We start from the raw sequence: 12,557 nt of genomic DNA on the forward strand, positions 1-12,557 counted from the left end.
CCAATTACCAATCTTCCAGTCTGTACAAAGGTTGTACCAAATGACCCAAGCTAGTCACAATGGGAAGACAGTGACAAGTCCCCAGTCCCTGCACTTAAATGCCATGTACTCAAGTTATTGATAAGTAATAAGTAATGATAACCATCCTTTATTGGCCACCTTCTGTATTCGAGAGGCTGAATACCCCAATTCCGGCACTTACGGGCCATCTGTTAAAGGGGGCAGCTGCCTCTCATCTCCAGCCGACTGTCATCTCATGGGAATGAAAACCCTGGGTTGTGGAATCTTGTGACTTTTTCCAAGAGAGCCCAGAAATCTAGATTGTGTGAACTGTTCCAATTTTTAAAGTTGACAGCTGCTGAAAACTCTATATGGGCAAACAAAATACCCTTGCAGGCTATAAACCAGCCCACACGCTGCTGGGGTTGACCCCTGACAACTCTACGGCTTCCTCTCATTTAATATACACAACCATCCGGCAAGATAAAAAGTGTAGGAACAAAGACGGTTACTGGTTTTGGGAGGGAGTCACTCAGGGAGACAGGGTGGCCTCTGGACAGAGGCACACGTGGCTGCCTGTCCTGAGTTGAATCCCAGCTGAGGGGCCAGGAGCCAGGAACTTGTGGGCTTGCACACTCCCCAACATCAGCCCACTAGCACCCATCCAGACTTCCTGCCACACCCCCAATGAAGCTCTCAGAGGTGGAGCTGAAAGCTAGAATTTCCAGTTTATTCATTCTAAATAAGAGATGTAATTACCAGCCCCTGAGGCAGATCCTCCTTTTAGAAATAAGAAAACTTAAGAGCAGAGCTACAGAGAGCCGGAATCAGGGTTCCCCCAGTTCTGATGGCCCTGAAGTCCACTCTTTTCCTATGTTCTCCCATTTAGATGAGGGACTGAGAGTAACACTCCAGAAAAGAGTAACACTTCTCCAGAAAAGAAGTCAAGGACAAGATTTTACTCAAGCAAAATTTACATTTACTGGAGCACAGGAAGGGGACATTTGATAGTTTCCAAGGGTGGCAAGCTAATGGAAAAGTGGCTGCTGGTATGCTCAGCACTCTGGTATAATTGTCGACGTTCTTGCTCACATTTTATTTCCATGGTTGTTGCCTACAATTGCCATTGAATGGCAAAATGTTGTTCCATTTTCTCTGTTTAATGGGTTAAATCTAGGAACTGATGATTATGTCCCTGAGAAGGGCTAATTTAGTCATCACAGTGCCTTGTGGAAAGTGTCTGGAGCCTTCTGAGACATAGTGACCAGGCAAATCCCAGCGGTGAGAAAACTAACAGAAACAACAAACAATCTTATTTAATGGAATTGGAAAACTTATTTGCTGGAATTAATCACTGGACTAGAAGAAAGGCCTTGGTGTACCAAGACTCTGGAGTCTGATGTGACTTATTTCCAAGTGCTCAGTGGTTTTGTGTCTTTGGTGAGTCATTCTTACTCCTTAAGACTCACTTTACTCGTCTGTAAAATAGGATAGTATCAGGCCCCCTTTTTGCTGCTGTAAGCTCTTGTGTGGTAGCACCAATAATATGGTAGCTGAGATTTAAGGCCTGACCTTGACACCCAGTGGGAGCTACCAGAGCCAACAGTTATACTTCTGTTGTAGGCTTCCTCTTGGCTATTAATTCACACTTAGGTTTTATTGGTTGCCTGGTTTTCAGGTACAAAGCCAAGGTGCTAACAGGGTTGCAGCCTGTGGGGCCATGCATATTGGGATCAGGAGCAGGGACCTACCTCAGGGAGATTGGGTGGGGAAAGGCAGTTGTGTTTGGGGTATTTGAAGTTTATGGGTCCTTCAGGTGGTTGAACAAGTTTGGTGGAAGTAAAATGTGAAGTGTTCTATCCTCCTCCTTACTGGCAGTGATTTTTCAGGTTGGCTGAATCTGGAATACTGAATCTAGGAGGAAAGAGAGGCCAGATGTCATGGGATGCAAGCCTGGAGCATCTTCCATTCAGTGATAGGGTTGGCTTATCTGCTATGGTACTAGCCTGTTCTCTAGGTAGGGGTAATGTTCTCTATCTCAGACAGGGGTGTGACTGCAGAAAAGGGAAGCTTAGCTTCTCTGGGCTTGAAAGTCCTATTCATGGCCAGCCTGGGACAATCTCTGACTCCAGAGTGGTCCATAGGAGAAGCTGCAGTGGAGTCTCGCAGGGATAGTTGGGAAGGGACTGTGTGATGCCTATAGCCTGTGTCCTGGGCTGAAGTCCACCATGAATCCCTAGGTTTGGGACTAGTTTGGCTCTAGGGAGTCCCTAAGCAGGGAAGGTGACCCAAGGTGGATCCTGTGGATGGAAAGGATTCTGAGTTAACGTCGGTTGTGGACATGGTGGCAGGTCCCCAAACTCAGACTTGATTGGGGTGTGAGGGACCAGAGTCAAAGACATGCTTGGAAGCAAAAGGCAGGCCAGGTCTCTGGGGTTGCTTCCCCACAGGATCATAGGAGGAGAGAACTCTGCCCGGGGCACCTCACAGAGCCAGGTCAGACCCTGGCCCCAGCACTCAACAAATGGCTGTTGGCGATTTTCTCCTCTTTCTGAACCTCAGTGTTCTCCTTTGAAAAAGGATGAGGATGATAAAGCTCACCGGCACAGAGCAGACACAGCAATTGGTGCCCCTGCATTGATTAACTGGGTGAACTGAGGCAAATTCTGGGGTTCACCTGTGGCTTAAAGCAAAATGGCCTTAATAGAGGCTTTTCCTCTAACATGATGAAAGTGAGGTAATGGATATCACTTTCTCAATTTTTGAATTTTTATTACGGTAAAAGCAAGACTTAGAAAGGGCTCACTACATTTAACTCTGGAAGCTTGTATTTATTGAGGGCAAGAACTCCTGGAGGTGTGATTTCCTATTGCAAATGCATAACATTGTCAAACCTTCTGCAAGTGGAATTGTTTTGCTACACTGTGGAGTGAAATGGCTCAGCATCTCAAAGCTAACTACAAAGAGCTGCAGGACGCACAGGGGCCCTGCCATCTAAGTGAACTCAGAAGTATGGAGCCGAGGCCAGGCAAATGGAGAAGCTGTCCCAGATTGTCCAGGGTGCAAATAATAATAATAATAGCAATAACAGCAACAACTAATACTTATGTAGTGTTTAGTCTGAGTGGGTGAGGGGGGTGGTATTATAAACACTTTACAATTTTTCTTTTTTTTTTTCCTTTTTGTTTTTGTTTGTTTGTTTTTTAGAGACAGAATCACACCCTGTCACCCAGGCTGGAGTGCAGTGGTGCAATCATAGCTCACTGTAACCTCTCACTCCTGGGCTCAAATGATCCTCCCCTCAGCCTCCTGAGTAGCTGGGGCTACAAGGATATGCCACCACTCCTGGCATATATATAAATATGAATGAAACTGGCTCAGGAGGTAATGGCTAATTTTAAAAAAAAATTGTTTTGTAGAGACAGTGTCTCACTATGTTACCCAGGCTGGTCTTGAATTCCTGGCCTCAAGCAATCCTTCCACCTCTGCCTCCCAAAGCACTGGGATTACAGGCGTGAGACACGTCACCTGGCCATTTTGCAAATTTTAATTAATTTAATTTTTGTAATGACTCTTTGCACTAGTGCTATCTATATTATCATCTTCAGTGTATGATGAAGAAATTGAGGCACAGAGAGCTTGAGTAAGTTGCTGAAGGTGACACTATGAGTAACTGAGGGAGCCTGGATTCAAATGGAGGCACACACGGGCACCTTGTGGAGACATTTACCCTCAAGGCAGGGAGAGAATGCGTAGGAGCATCTGCTCCATCTGACTGGTGACTGTGCAGCCCAGGGCCAGGTCCTTGCCTTCAGCAGTGAGTTTGGGCGAGTCCCTGAGATGCTGTCCCTGTCATTTTTCCTCCTCTGGCTGGCTTTACCTCCAGCCCTCAAAGCTCTTGGCTCAGCATGGAACTCTGCAGGGTGTTCTGAAATGCTAAGTTGTATAAAGGCATCCCCAGCAGTGGCCATGGATCAGGCATGCTTGATCACTAACGGGGGAATGTCACTGCAAATGTCTCGACTGCTGTGAGGTGTGGGCCCCTGGGGTGGGCCAGGCCTTTGGAATCTGCTCTGGGCTGCTTTCTGGAATTGCTCCGTGGCTCCCCAGCTCCTCTCTCCACATGCTGGCGGCGGGAGGGCTGACAGAACGGCTTTGTCTCACATCTCGGAGTTCTTGGGTGGTGAGTGGTGTGTGAGTGACACAGGAAGCGGAGAGGAGTCTCAGACAGAGACAAGCGGCCTTGGGGTCCCTGGCAGCTTTGATTTGGGGGTATTGATGACACTTTTGTTGGCTCCCATCCATGTTCTGTGCACTGGGCTTAGGGTTTTACTCATTTTTTTTTCCTTTTCGTCGCAATAAGCCATGAGGCAATGTGACTGTTATTATCCCCATTTTATAGATGAGGAAACTGTCTTGGAAAGGTAACGAATTTGCCCAAGGCCACACAGCTAGCCAATGACACAGCTGTGCTTATACCCAGCTCTGCCTCCTATGCCTGGGCCAACCTGCCCAAGCCTGCCCACCGCTGAGCATGGCCTGACCCCACAGAACGGATGCCAGTGTCAGGGCTGACTTTCACAGGGTGGAGCTTGGAAATACAGGTATCTTCGGCCTAACTGGCTGAGAGGGCTTTCCCCCTGCACGGAGCCGAGGAAGCTATATTTCCAGACGTCTTTCCTAGATGGTTTAATCGATCTGCCAACAAGTATTTATTGGCTCAATGGCTGAGCAGAGGAGGCTGGCAGCTAGCCAAGGCTTCTGGTATTGATGAAGGCCAGAGAGAGTTTGCTCTCACGATGACTACAAGGACACCGTCTCCTTGCCAGAGCTGCACTCAAGACCTTCTCCCGTGCATCTCCCGGGGTAGTGAGGTCCTCCCAGCCTCCAGGACATCTGGACTTGGCTCCTCTGGGCCTGGTCGCCCCTTTGCCCCCATCCCTTATCAATCTGTCCTGACCCCAGCTCACCCGCAGGCCTCAGCCGAGGACTCTGGCTCTGCATGGGGAGTTTAGCGCTGACTTCTCCTGCATCTGCAGGGTTCACTCATTTTTCCACCCATGCATAGGCCTTCTTTCCCCAAGTGGTTATGAAGTTCCTCAGGGCAGGGATGGAGACCCAGGAGGTATGCATGGTGAACTGGGAAGATTAGGGACGTCATATGTGCCTATTTACTTGATATTGCTTGGATATTTGTTTCCTCCAAATCTCGTGTTGAAATGAGATCCCCCATGTTGGAGGTGGGTGTTGGTGGGAGGTGATTGGGCCGTGGGGGCAGATCCATCATGAATGGCTTGGTGCCCTCCTCGTGGTAATGAGTGAGTTCTCACTATTAGTTCATGTGGGAGCTGGTTGTTTAAAAGAGCCTGGCATCTCTCTTACTGTCTCTTACCATGTGACACACCTACTTTCCCTTTGCCTTTCGTCATGAGTAAAAGCTTCCTGAGGCCCTCAGCAGAAGCCGTGCCATGTTTGTACAGCCTGCAGAGCCCTGAGCCAAATAAACCTCATTTCTTTATAAATTACCCAGCCTCAGATATTTCTTTATAGTGACACAAAACAGACTAAAACATGACTCTTGAAAGGAAAGCTGTGCATGTGGCAACAGATTTAAATACTACCAAAGGACGTATGGTGAAATAACCCCTCCTCTGTAGCTCGGCCCCCCATCCCCTCCTGCTGGCAGCCACTATTACAGTTTCTTGTCTTTCCAGAGATATTTGTGACAGATAATTTTTAGATTATACTGAAAACATTCCCCTGTATCTTGTTTTCTCCCTTCAATGGACCTTGGCAGTTATCTCCTATCAGTTAATGTAGAGCTGCTTCATTCTTTCTTAGCAGTCGCATGGGTCCATGATATGGTCGTGTTATAATCTAATTACTTAGATCCCCATATTTGGACATTTAGGCAGTTTCCAATCTTTGAGCATACATTTTGATCCCAATTGAAATTTCCTTTCTGCCCCCTCTAGCTAATTAACATCCCCAAGCCTCAGTTTTCCCATCTGTGCAGTGGGAATAATTATATGTACCTTGTAGAGTTGCTGTGAGTATTTGAAGTGATGCAGAAATGAAGCATGGCCCAGCATGTGGCTCACAGTAGGTTAATATTGATATGTGTTCCCTGAATTTCTGATTGCGGTGCTGAGCTCATCTTGTGCACCTGATGAAGGCTCGTGAATGACTTTGTTTCCAGTTTAAAATACAGTAGAATCACATTAATTTTTTCTCTGTTTAAAATTTATTAATTTGATATTAAGGAGGCTTCAGACACATTGTTGGATTAAGATTATTTGAGGTGTCTAATTCAGCCAGTCCTTACATAGTGTGTAGTCAACATAAGACACCTAGCCCTTTACTTCACAGAATAGGCCCATAATGTGTGTGTTTTGCTTTTCTCTTGTTGCTGCTGGTGCTAATGCTGAAAGTGGTGGCTCTTTGCTGTGGTGACTGCATCTTGGCCTTTTCAACCACCCTATAGCAGCCCTTGCAACAGAGTACATAGTCGGTGCTCAGTAAATGCATATTAATGTCCTGGCCTCCCACCAACTGAATAAGCTTTTCTTTCCTCTGCCACAGGGGGACTTGATTCACAGTTGGCTGGAGCAGAGGGGCTGGCTATGAGCTGCCCCTGAGTGACCCTTTTCCCACCTCTCATTGTGTCCTGTGTACAGCACATCTGTCCCTGCACACAGGCGAAGCACAGGCTGCTTGATGGGTTAGGCATGTCAATGCAGGATCCTGACGTTCAGAAACTGCCCCCTACCCTTTGTTTGAAAGGAACAGTCTCCCAGTTGAAAAAAGGCCTCGATCAGATGCTGTGGCCCTTCTCTGAAGGAAGTTTTCACATTAACACAGTCATAATTAGGTTCATGGAAGTCTGGCTTGCAGAAAGGTGGCTTTGAAATGCAGGTGACAGCATATGAAATCAGGCTTAATCAGGACAAGCATCACCGTGGGCCACAGCATGGTCTTCTGGGAAGAGCAGGGTTCAGGGGTCTTCCAGCACTGGCTTGGCTTCAGTCCTGACTTGGCTTCTAATTAGCTGTGACCCTGAACAAGTCATTTCACGCCCAAGCCTTCATTTTCTCATCTGAAAAACAGAAACTTATTTTGCTACGAGGTGTCAGGATCATGGATTAATATATAGAAAGTGACTGATCTAGTGCCTAGAACATAGCTACTGAAAAAGCGGTAGGTTTAAAAATGGATAATTATGACTATTACTGCTCTCATAAATTTGTAAAATTACTGTTATTAAACATAGAAATAATTATGGTTATTAAATTTTTGTCCACACTGTGAAACTGAAGGATTTCACACTAGGGAATCTGTGATGGTTTGGATGGTCTTGGACTCGTTTCTCTCTAAGATACATGATGGAAATGCCACCTGAGGTTCAGAGGCCATTGTGAGTTTGTTGCAAATGAGCTGGGAGTGTTTAGCCTTCCCTGTGAGCGGTTTCAAATGTTTCCAGCTGCATGTCTTATTCAAGTGTTTCTCTAAAAGGCCGCAGCTCCCAGTGGTGACTTGCCTGGGTGGACATGCATTCACAAGGATACCCAAATGAGCAGCACCTTCACCAGCTGTGTGTAGGCAGACATTCAAAAGGGATGAGCTGCCAAGGTGACGGCCCTGAGGGCCGGCGTCCACCTCTGCGAAAATAGTGACTTGGTCTGGTTGTGGGCTGGCCATTATTGGACCTTTGGGAAAAAGGGAAGGGGAAGAGGTAAAGGGTCTCACCTTTTCAGGCCCTGGCAGAAGGGTGAAGGCAAAGGCCCTAGACACAGGGATAGAAGAGATGGTATCTGGCAGCCAATGCAAGACCCACATTTTACAGATGGGAGCTGACTGGACCAGAGAGCCGGGAGGCTTTGCCCAAGGTTACCTGCCAGTTAGTAGCAGAACCTGAACTAAAACCCAGGCCTCCAATTCTCCTTGAAAATGTTCCCCATCAGAAACAAGGGAGTGAGAATTCAATGCAGTTTATGAGTCTGTATTGAAAAACACAGCTGTGGGAGGATGTAGGAGCTTAGGAGGAGAGTGATTAGGGCCGGGGGTGATGCTGATGGGTCGGACGGACTTTCTGAGGGGAGGCCTTGGAGCTTGGGCAGAGTTTAGACCAGTGTCTCCCCACAACACACACAGATGAAGACCCTCCATGGCTTCTCAGTGCCTCCTGCACGTCAGAGACCCTGTCCTGGCTGCTGCTCAGACCATACAACCAGGGGGTTAGCACAGTCACAGATACCCAGGTAAGAACTGGTCTGCCTGTTTAGTACCTGGGTGACCTGGGCATAAGTTTCCTAACTTTGCAGTTCCTCGGTATCCTCACCTGTAAAGTGGATATAGTGATGGCACTTACCCCGTAGAGTTGTCAGCAAAGCTTCTCAAACCTCAGTGTGCATTCAAGCCACCAGGTGACCTTGTTAAAATGCCGATTCTGACTTAGTAGGACTGGGTCAGGCCCAAGATTCTGCATTTCTAACAAGCTCCTGGATGATGCTGATGAAGATGTAACACAGAGCAAGGGCCCCAATCACAGCTTATCCCCATGCCCCACCATCCACCTGTCTACCTTCCATGCTGAATGATCCTGCAGCCAAGCTAAAATGCATATTCCAGCCGGGCGTTGTGGCTCACGCTTGTAATCCCAGCACTTTGGGAGGCCAAGGCAGACGGATCGCTTGAGGTCAGGAGTTCGAGACCACCCTGGCCAACACGATGAAACCCTGTCTCTACTAAAAATACAAAAAAAAAAAAAAAAAAAAAGCCAGGTATAGTACACATGCCTGTAATCCCAGCTACTCGGCAGGCTGAGGCACAAGAATCATTTGAACCCAAAGGTGGAGGTTGCAGTGAGCTGAGATCGAGCCACTGCACTCCACCCTGGGCAACAGAGTGAAACTGTGTCTCAAAAAAGTAAAAAAAAAAAGATAAAATAAAATGCACATTCCTCTGTGCCTTGGTCTGTGTTGCCCTCTTTGTTGGAAATGGCCCACTTCCCTGATTCCAGCTCAGCCTGGCGTTGCCAAGCCTGGCTCTGCCTTTGTCCTTGCCACCTGGCTGACTCCAGACCAGTCTCAGGCCTTGCTTGGCCCTGCTCCCAACAAGGCAGCTATGCCTTCTGCATTTCCTCCTTTTCACGTCCGGCCCCACTTCCCTTTCCAGCTACCAAGTGACTCCATTTATGTGCCCTGGAACCCAAACCCTGGAACCCAAATTCTTATGTTACCAATGCAGTGTACACGAGTAAATCCACACTCTTATCCATGAATGTTCCTGTGAGGGTGACTTTGTTTGGCAAGGGATTACTGCAAATGGAAACAGCTCTTTGTTAAACAGTCATTGATTGAGCACTCACAAAAGGCCAGACATTACCCAGCTCCACCGCCCTGCACAAAGGCTCGTCAGCACCCTACGCAGCGTAGCTCATTTAATCCCCACAGGTGAGGAGAAGTGCTGGTATCACAGTCCGCACGTGTGGAGATTGGGCCTGATGGAGATGAAGAGCCAGCACTTGCTTGGGAGGTGTCTGTCCCGAACTTTAGTCCAGGCCCTACTCCAGCACCCACACCTGTAACCTCTGTGCTACTCAGGGTCACATTGAGTCTTCAGTGGTTTTGCAGGTGGTCCCCGGCCTTGGATTGACTGTGCTTAACAAGAGTTTACTGAAGCCAGCATTGGCAGCCCCCAGTACCACAGCACTTAGATACCCTTAAATACAGTACAGCAAACTGCATTCACTCTGAACTCTTCTGACTTGCTGATGATTCTGAGTGGGTGGTGCTGGGAAAGCATTGAACAGAGGAAGCAAATTTGCCGAGTCGGGGGATGGGGTTTAAGTGAGCAGGGAGAGCCAATGGCCTGCCAGGCTGGCGGCAGCCTTTATTTACAGGGTTGGGAGCCAGCTGATTTGCTTTGGTTAAGGCAAGGGGGCGGTTAGCGTGAGTTACGGCCTCGCCCAGACACTAATAAGGCTGCTTGTCTGAGGCCTTCCATAATTCAAGCAAAGGCTGTGCCGCTTAATGGCCCTTCTTCGTCAGATCTTCCAGGACTCGGTGCCTCCTTAATGATTTATTTGCTTGGGATGAAATTAAGCCAAGACAGTGTGAGCTTGGAAAATACTGCCGTGCAGGCTCTCCCCGGTTCTTCATCCTTCGCAGCGGCTGCTTTCTATAAATAGAGTCGTGAGTTCTGCTTCGTGACCCGACTGCTGGGAGCCCCAGTGGGCACCTGGTGTCTCCCATCCCTCCTGTCTCCCACGCCCATGAACTCACTAGTGAGCAGCAGGGGGCTGGAACTGCCAGCAAAGACCTTGTCATCGTCCCAGCTTTGAAGTCATTTAAGTAGATGCTTCTGAGTCGATCCAGGGAGCCACAGCTGACTTCCAGATCTTGCCCTCTTTGTTGATGTTTCTCCCTCAAATGCAATTCATGAGGAGGTCCCAGGGTGACAGCGTGTTTGCTTCTGGTGTGTTCTGGAGTAGAGGACAGCTCTCTGCCTGATGTTGGAGCCTCACGAGAAGGAGCATGGGAGATCCCGTTCATCTCCTAAGGGTGAGGGGTCACCTTTCTGGAGTGAGGGGCCACGGGTCACAACTAAGGGCCACTCACAGTGCTTATGCAGAGTCCAGGCCAGGTGCCAAGAGTGGGAGTGGGCTGTTTAGTGAGGGCTCCTTTGGAAGCCCACAACTCACAAGTTGCCTCAGGGAAGTGGTGAGCATAAGGCTGCATGTGGATTGTGGGAGGCGGCAGGTGGTCCAGGAATGAGAAAGCTCTCAGGCACTCCATCACTGCATCAACTGCACATCTGCCGTGGTCTCCCCCCATCTCCTCTATCTTTTCTGTTCCCTCATACTTTGAGGTGCCCCTTGGCTGTGGCTCACGGTGGCCCTGGCAACTTTAATAATGTGCTAGCTGGCATGCTGTGTTCCCAGATCTTGGTTTAAAATCCTGTGAGTGTCTGATGGGCCCAGTGCTTCTCCTCAGGTGCAGGCAGAGGCTCCTATTAGCCCTCCGGTTGGGATGGGCCTAGCTGCTGGTTCCTCAGCTGTGGAAGAGCTTGGCCCTTAGCATACTTGCCTGGACCTCAGTATCCTTCAGGGCATGTGGAAGACACAGATCTCTGCTGTCTCTCACCTGCCGAATGAGAAACCCTTGTAGTGGGGCTTGGAACGTGTGTGTCACAAGCTTCCCAGTTGACTTGTGCCATCAGTCCCTGCACTGGCCAGAAGTCAGCTGCCTGGAATGCCTGGCCGGAAGGAGGGTGTGGGGAGTGCAAGATCCTTAGGGCAGGGTATGATGGAGGGAGCCACAATGCTCCAGATTCCCAGGAACCGGTTGGGGAGCTCAGTCCAGGGCAGAAGCAAGGATCAGGCTCCCAGTATTGGCTGGAACAAGCTTGGGGCACCTGAAGATCCTTTCCATTGACTCTGCCACCAAGGAAAGGTGTGTTTAGCAGAATTCAGTGGCTTTCCTCTCCAAAGGGAAAATGTGTCCATGCAACCTAAGTACCAGTAGTAGGTGCTCTGATTTGAAAAAGCAGCTTCATTTCACTGTTTCTTCCTGGTGCCTCCTGAGGGGCCTCTGGGTTAAGCGCCAAGCACTCTGCCAAAAGCCAGGCCCTCCGCTGCAGTTCCAGGAGGTGCGGTGCTCTTGTGTGCACCACTTCTGCACCCTCAAGATTGTGTAGTACAGCCTCCTCCCAGTCACTGCCCTTTTCCCGACAGCAGGGGCTGGACTGTCCTATTTCTCCTGGCATGTAGTGGGTTCTGTGTGTGTTTGTTGAATGAGCTGCTGCATCACTCAGAGGCCACACGGTAGGATGAAAAGCACATTTGGGGCCGGGCGTGGTGGCTCACGCCTGTAATCCCAGCACTTTGGGAGGCCGAGGTGGGCGGATCACAAGGTCAGGAGATCAAGACCATCCTGGCTAACATGGTGAAACCCCGTCTCTACTAAAAATACAAAAAAATAGCCGGGTGTGGTGGCGGGTGCCTGTAGTCCCAGCTAGTTGGGAGGCTGAGGCAGGAGGATGGCATGAACCCGGCAGGCAGAGGTTGCAGTGAGCTGAGATCGCACCACTGCACTCCAGCCTGGGCTCCAGACAGAGCAAGACTCTATCTCAAAAAAAAAAAGAAAAGCACATTTGGTTGGCAGCAGAGGCCCAGGGAAAGAGCACCCGTTTCCCACAGCATCCCACAAAACAGAAAGAGTAAGACAAGCTTCTTACTGAAATTTTGAAGAAGGGAATCCTGAGAAATTTCCAGTTAGCTACTAATAGTAAATTGAAATTCATTGCACCCTGCCCATAGCTACTTAATTTTATATGAGTGTAAAGAAGCCATTGCTGTTTCCTCAATCACATGCAATCCTGCTAGGTCAATCGGCCAAGCAGCGTGGGGAGGGCAGTGACACCCAGTCATCTATCCCTGCACCAGTGTTTATGAAGGACCTGTGGTGTGCTGACCCTTAGCCGGGAGCCGGGAAGCAGTGGTGGGCAAGGCAGGTCCAGTTTCCACTCTCATGGAGGAAACAGAGTAAACCAAGAAT

At 48.9% G+C, this 12,557-nt stretch overlaps 1 protein-coding gene across 4 annotated transcripts in view; it reads left to right on the forward strand.

The window, feature by feature from the left end:
- Window positions 1-12,557, forward strand: part of SPSB4 (splA/ryanodine receptor domain and SOCS box containing 4) — a 134,326-nt gene that overhangs the window by 15,782 nt on the left and 105,987 nt on the right. The gene's annotated exons all lie outside the window — the stretch shown is intronic.

This window comes from Pongo abelii, chromosome 2 (assembly GCF_028885655.2).
Source record: "Pongo abelii isolate AG06213 chromosome 2, NHGRI_mPonAbe1-v2.0_pri, whole genome shotgun sequence".
Taxonomy (NCBI): domain Eukaryota; kingdom Metazoa; phylum Chordata; class Mammalia; order Primates; family Hominidae; genus Pongo; species Pongo abelii.